Raw genomic sequence first — 7,144 nt, 5'->3', positions numbered from 1 at the left:
CACCTCACTGTCTCAGCCCAACTGACCCTAAATACAGCCCTGGGCTGGGGGATGAAAAGAGGTACCCAATGGCCTTGATTCCAGGGACTTGCCCGGTCAGCCCACTGGTTTCCCCTTTCTCCCAAAGCTTGTGCCCCCAACCCTCACATTTCAGTGATACTGGCAGATGTGAAGCCCAGGAGGGACTTTGCCAAGCTCCCCAACACTTGGCTTGAGGGATGAAGAGATCAGAATACCCAAATCCCTTTGCACTTTCACTCCCGGCTTTGAAGAGGGAAGGAGGGACTTCCCAGCACTCGAAGGGACAGGAAAGCAATGCTTTTCTAGCCCCTGCTACGCACCCGGGACGATGATCTTGTAAAACATGAGAGGAGCCAAGCAGTTAAGTGCTTTGGAATCAGACAGACTTGGTTCAAACCTTGCGTCTGTCATTTTCCAGAGCAGAGGTCACAGAGGGGTTCCTGTGAAAGGTCAGGTAGTACATATTTCAGGCTCTGCTGGCCCTGTGGTCTCTGTCACAGCTGTTCAAACTCTGCCACTGCAGCCTGGGCGCAGCTATAAACAAGGCCCCCTGGATGTGGCCCGTGGGCCACAGTTGGCCAACCGCGTTCAAGAGTAAATGAAAAAGTAAATCTCTTTAAGAGCCTCAGTTTCCACATCTGTCAAATGGAGACAATCTAGTACTTGCCCACCTCTCTGGGTGGCAGTGAGATTTTATTTTTTTTTTCAACATTTATTTATTTTTGGGACAGAGAGAGACAGAGCATGAACGGGGGAGGGGCCGAGAGAGAGGGAGACACAGAATTGGAAACAGGCTCCAGGCTCTGAGCCATCAGCCCAGAGCCTGACACGGGGCTCGAACTCACGGACCGCGAGATCGTGACCTGGCTGAAGTCGGACGCTTAACCGACTGCGCCACCCAGGCGCCCCTGCAGTGAGATTTTAAAGTAATAAAGTATATAAAGTGATGAGCCTAGTACTTGGCATGCTTAAGGTTCAATAAATGTCTCTGGTCATTAGCATTAGCTAGTTGTTTAACAAACGAGAAGTGCTTTACAAAATATTAACTCACTGGGGCACCTGGGTGGCTCAGTAGGGTAAACGTCCGACTTCGGCTCAGGTCATGATCTCGCAGTTCACGAGTTCGAGCCCCGCATTGGGCTGTGCTGACAGCTCAGAGCCTGGAGCCTGCTTCGGATTCTGTGTCTCCCTCTCTCTGCCGCTCCCCAGCTCATACTCTCTCTCTCTCAATAATAAATCAAACATTAAAAAAATTCTTTTAATCAAATATCAACTCACTTGAAAATTCATAACATCCTGTAAGACAGGTATCATCATCCCATTTTACAGATGAGGAAACAGACCCAGAGAGGTTACATAACTAGCTCAAGCCAATCTGGCTCCAGAACCCATGCTCTCAACCAACCTACTCAACTGTGTCTCTTTTTAAATGACCCCATTTAGTCCTCACCACAATTCCTTGAGATAGTTATTTTTTTTTTAAGTTTATTTACTTATTTTGAGACACAGAGAGAGCACAAGCAGGGGAGGGGCAGAGAGAGGGGGAGAGAAAGAATCCCAAGCAGACTCCGAGCTGTCAGCACAAAGCCCAACGCGGGGCTCAAAACCAAGAACTGTGAGTTCATGGACCTGAGCCGAAATCAAGAGTCGGATGCTTAACTGCCTGAACCGTCCAGGTGCCCTGAGACATGCTGTTATTGCCCCTGTTTTGCAGACTGGCAAACTGAGGTACAGCGGGAGGAAGTAACTGGTCCGAGTAAACAGAGTCTCCACTGACCACAAGATACCAAGTTGGATTTCTGCCCAAGATGTCAACATGTGTAGCCCGGCTTCCCCCGCCCTCTCCCTGTCTCCAGCTGTGTTTTCTTTGGATCCTCGCATGGCTTGGAGAAGCTGCGTCAGCCCATCTCCCCTCCTGACCATTCTCCCGCCCCCGACGCCCATCCAAGCTACCCCTCAGGAAATGAACCCCCTCCCTCTCAGTCCGCTGGAGCCTGTGGCTGTACGTGCCTGGGTTGGTCAGCGTGGGTGTGCCTGGGAATGTGTGACAGGGGATGGTGTTGGAACGGGGGAGAGGTATGTGTGGGGGGACAGATGTCAGAGCGACAGCCTCCGATTACATCTCCCCAAGCAGGCGGAATGACCCCGCGTGGGGGCCAGACATTTACCAAATGGGGAGAAGACAGGACTGGGGCTCTCTGCGTTTGGCCAGGGAAGAGCCGCTGACTGCCTCTCTGTGGCTTCTAAAGCCTGGACGTTGGCCTTTTGGTTTCTCCTTTTCTTTAGTTTTCTCCTCAGAGACCAGCTCCTTTTTCTGTAGATGGAGCCGGCCACCTGGCCCCCAAAGGATCTTCTGGATCCCGGGTCTCGTGAATGCCTGTCCTGGTACCTCTCCGGCTCCATGTGGCCTCGAGCCGCTTACTCGCCCTCTGATTTCTCTCCTTTGTTTCCTTCGCGCTTCACCCTCGTTTCCAGTTTCTATGCCTCTTGCAGCCTAGCTGACTCTGACTCTTGGGGGCTTCTTTGCTGATGGCCCTCTAAACCTCCTGTCCCCGCTTTCATTAGCACTGGGCACGGGCTTCCCAGCTGCTCACTGCTTTGAGGAAGGGGGGGGAGGGGATATCTGTACGGTGCCGGCTAGATGTCTGGAGTTCACGAGCCAGAAATATAATTTCAAAGTAACTGACGGGAGCAGGCAGCAAGCGGTAGGGACTTTTCCTTTTGACGATGAGGATGGGCCACCGTCTTCGGCCAACGCTCGCCTCTCTGCCGGCCTTTGCAAAGGTTGCAGGAAGCACCCAGCACATTCCAGCATCTTGGCTTTTTCCGAGATGCTCTGCCACCACAGTCTGTGAGGGCCCAGCATGCACACGGCCGGGAGTCGTGAGGACACCGCAGCCCTCCGGCCTCCCTCCTCGTTGTCACCCAGCTAGAGCCATGTGTCAGCCATGTGTCCCCACGCGGGTGCCAAATTCTCCTGCTCTCCCAGGCTTCCCATCTCAGGTCACTCAGATGCTCCAACCAGAAGCACAGGACTCATCCTCGACTCTCTTGTTTCCTCTGCGGCAAATCCTGGTGTCCCTAACTCCAAAAGGTGCCCCGCATCCGTGCACACCTCTCCCTTTGCGCCACCACTGGGCCAGGTTGTTTTCTTCTTTTACCTGGACCACCAGTCTCCTCTCCCTGCCTCATGATTGCCCCTAAAGGTCTAGCCTTCCTGCACCAACCACAGTGATCTTTAAAAAGTAGAAACCTGGGGCGCCTGGGTGGCTCAGTCGGTTAAGCGTCCGCCTTCAGCTCAGGTCACGATCTCGCGGTCCGGGAGGTCGAGCCCCGCATCAGGCTCTGGGCTGATGGCTCAGAGCCTGGAGCCTGTTTCCGATTCTGTGTCTCCCTCTCTCTGCCCCTCCCCCATTCATGCTCTGTTTCTCTCTGTCTCAAAAAAATAAATAAACGTTAAAAAAAAATAAAAAAAAAAAAATAAGTAGAAACCGTAGTATCTGACTACCCTGTCCAAAAGCCTCCGGTCTCTCCCCATCACACAAAAAATAAGATCTGGACTCTGGCCATGAGCCCAGAAGGACTCTAGGTGGTCTAGCTCCTGCCTACCTTCCTCTCCACCTATCTGCTACCACCGTTGGGATACCCACTCACTCAGCCTCAAACTTGGCCATTTACCCTTCTTCCCTCCACAGACCTTGCCTGGTTGGCTTCCTTCAAGCCCTCGAGTCTCTACTCAAGCGTCACCTGCCCTGGAAGGCCCCCTCCCCATCGCTGCCTGTCCTAATTCCTCATTGTCTGTTTCTTCCAGCAGACTGAAGGCCCCAGTGGGGTAGACGCCTGACACTTACTCATGGCTGTGTCCCCAGGGCCCGTCACAGAGTCTGGTACATGGAGTGTGGGCGGTTATTACCATCTGCAGACCCTTCAAAGGGAGGATATTTTATCACAGACTGAGCAGCCCCAGCCTAATTCCCTCCTGAGCCTCTAAGCTCCCGCCGCTCCCCGCTGGCACCACGCATCCCCTTCCATCTCTCTGGGGTTCTCTGGAGCTGGTCTGCAGCCAGGAATGCCATACTTTCCTAATCTCTTCAGAGGCCTGAACAGTCCTTGAAGTGGGGGGGGGGGGGGGGGGGTACTCCCTCAGGATCTCAGCTGTCTGTGCAGAAATCAGGACTCCCTGACCCAACCCACCACCAGGCCCCATTCACCTCGCCTCCCAAAAGTCTCATCTGTCCCAGGACTTCATGTGACTTCTTGGCAGGCAGCTTGTTTCCTAACCCCAAGCACATATGTTTCCTGGCCTGGGAGAGGCTGCCGGCCAGCCTGAGGCCCCTCTCAGTGACCCATAGACCAGAACTGCAGGCCTAGAGCTAGATCGCTGGTTCTCAACCCTTCTGTACGTCAGTAGCTTTTAAAGTAGAAAGGGTTTTGCTTTGTTTTGTTATGTTTTGAATACCTATGTCTGGGCCCCAAATGCTGAGACTGATTTTTTTTTTAAGTAGGCTCCATACCTAGTGTGGGGCTTGAACTCATGACCCTGAGCTCAAGAGTCACATGCTGTATGGACTAAGCCAGCCAGGCGCCCCACAAGACTCTGGTTTATTTGGTCTGGGATGAAGCCTGGGCATCAGTGGGTGTTTTTTTTTGTTTTTTGTTTTTTGTTTTTTTTTTAACTTCCTCAGGGGCACCTGGGTGGCTCAGTCGGTTAAGCATCTGATTTCAGCTCAGGTCATGATCTTATGGTTTGTGGGTTCAAGCCCCAAGTCGGGCTCTGTGCTGACAGCTCAGGGCCTGGAGCCTGCTTCAGATTCTATGTCTCCTTCTCTGTCTGTCCCTCTCCTGCTCCCACTCTCTCTGTCTCAAAAATAAACATTAAAACATTTTAAAGTATTTTTTATAGTTTATTTATTTTGAGAGAGAGAGAGAGAGAGCGAGCATGAGTGGGAGAGGGGCAGAAAAAGAGGCATAGAGAGAGAATCTCAAGCAGGCTCCACGCTGTCAGCAGGGAGCCCAGTGTGGGGCTTGAACTCATGAACCATGAGATCGTGACCTGATCCGAAGTCAGACACTCAACTGACTGAGCCACCCAGGCACTCCTCCCCCCGCCAAAAAGAATTTTTTTAAGAAAAACGTGATGTGGGGCGCCTGGGTGGCTCGGTCGGTTAAGCGTCCGACTTCGGCTCAGGTCATGATCTCACGGTCCGTGAGTTCGAGCCCCACGTCGGGCTCTGTGCTGACCGCTCGGAGCCTGGAGCCTGTTTCGGATTCTGTGTCTCCCTCTCTCTCTGCCCCTCCCCTGTTCATGCTCTGTCTCTCTCTGTCTCAAAAATAAATTTAAAAAAAAAAAGTTAAAAAAAAAAAAAAGAAAAACGTGATTCAAAGTGAAGGGACCAGGGCGAAGACTGCATTCTGTATGATTCCATCTGTATGACAAGCCCAGAGAAGGCAAGTCTAAGGGGATAGAAAGCAGAGTAGTGGTCACCTGGGCCTGGGGCGTGGGAAGAAGGGGTGACAGCAAACAGTCATAGGAGCTCATTTTGGGGGAAACAGAAAGGTCTTAAAACTCAGCTGTGGCGATGTTTGCACCACTGTGTACATTTACTCAAAATCACTCTTGTGGCACATAAATTATACCCCAGGTTTTTCCCACCGGGGTTGAGACATCCGGGTTAGAAGCCAAGTGTCCCAGGAACCCCTCAGCTGGGACCCAGGCTCAGTTGGTGTCCTCCCCCACCCCCTTCTTTAGGTCAAAGTTTCCTCCGATGGCAGACGTTCAGGAAGCTGCCAGCTGTCACCCTGGCTTCTTTTTTGGAGAAGTCTGGAATTTCATTCTGCAGACTCAGCTTATATGAGTATAAACATCCTGGTTCGTGGCCACTCTGCCCAAAGTAGAAAAACGGGCATCAGAAGGAATGGGTGGGGAGGGTGGAGGTGCCCCCCGCCCTCATCCTGAGATGACTCAGATGCCACCTGGAGATGCTGGGCGCAGAACAGACACTGAATTTGGGGTCGAGGGCCCCGGCTCGACCTGCACCTCCCCCGTGTCTGGCGGTGCTCCGGCTGACTAGTTCCCCAAACATGCCACCCCTTTCCACCCCTCCAGGCCTCGGCACAGGCTGTGTCCTTGCCCACCTGCAAAATCCTACCCTTCCAGCAAGATTCAGCTCATTGCCAGCTCTTCTGAAGCCTTCTCTTTTGCAGGGCCCACCCTCCTGGCCATCCCAACAGAACCCTTATCTCCCCATAGCAGAGGGCTTATTTATGTGTCCGCCCCCTGCCTCCTCTGTGGGCTCCCTAAGGACAAAACATCTGTCTTATGTATCTCTGGTGCTCACGGTCCTAGGGCAGGCCCCGACACACATTGGGTCCGGTCAGATGAAGAAACGGAGGGGGCCGTGACACCACATCAGACACTTACGGGACCAGGAAGACCAGAGGAGACGCCCCACTCCCCTCATCTATTCTTGGCCTACATGGTTTCTCTCATCTGGCCCCAGAATGGCCGGAGAGCCACTCCCAGTGGAAACCACAGTTTGGGTTGGAAGAATTTCTTCTGCAGTTTCCCTGGGGCCAGGCCCACTGGCCTTGGAAACTGCCTTAGCGTTATTTAAACTGCAGAACAGAGTCTATGGGCAGCTCTGACCGGACCCGGGTGGGGGCGGCCTGGATCAGGATTACGTTGGAGCCTCCCTCCCCCGACCGCCAGGACCTCAGGGGTTGAGATGTGTGGTTCTGTCTTCGCAGCCTCTTGCTGTCGTGGAAAAGAACAAGGGGGTTAAGGTATGTGGCAACCTGAGCCTGTTATGTTTATGTTTCTGCTTTAATATGGAGACTGGGCTTTGTCCTGAGTTGAGGCTGAGGTCCTCAGAGGCCCTGCCAGCAGGCTCCCAGCCAGAGCTGGCTAAAGCTGGAGGAGCCCCGCTTATCTCAACCATCTCTCCCAACTCACCAGGCATCTTACTTCAGGAAACTTGCTGGAGTGCTTGAAAGCCCCAGGATCTTTGCTCGACCTGCCCATCCCTATCTTCGGAGCAGAGGACTCTAGGCTGCTGGCAGGGACTCTGCCACGGCAGGCAGCTCATGCTTTTCTTGGCATCCTAAAGGGCACAGCCTTGGTGTG

The sequence above is a fragment of the Herpailurus yagouaroundi genome, unplaced genomic scaffold, assembly GCF_014898765.1.
Source record: "Herpailurus yagouaroundi ecotype Mexico unplaced genomic scaffold, PumYag 196, whole genome shotgun sequence".
Lineage (NCBI taxonomy): Eukaryota > Metazoa > Chordata > Mammalia > Carnivora > Felidae > Herpailurus > Herpailurus yagouaroundi.
Note: the sequence above shows the minus strand (reverse complement) of the source record.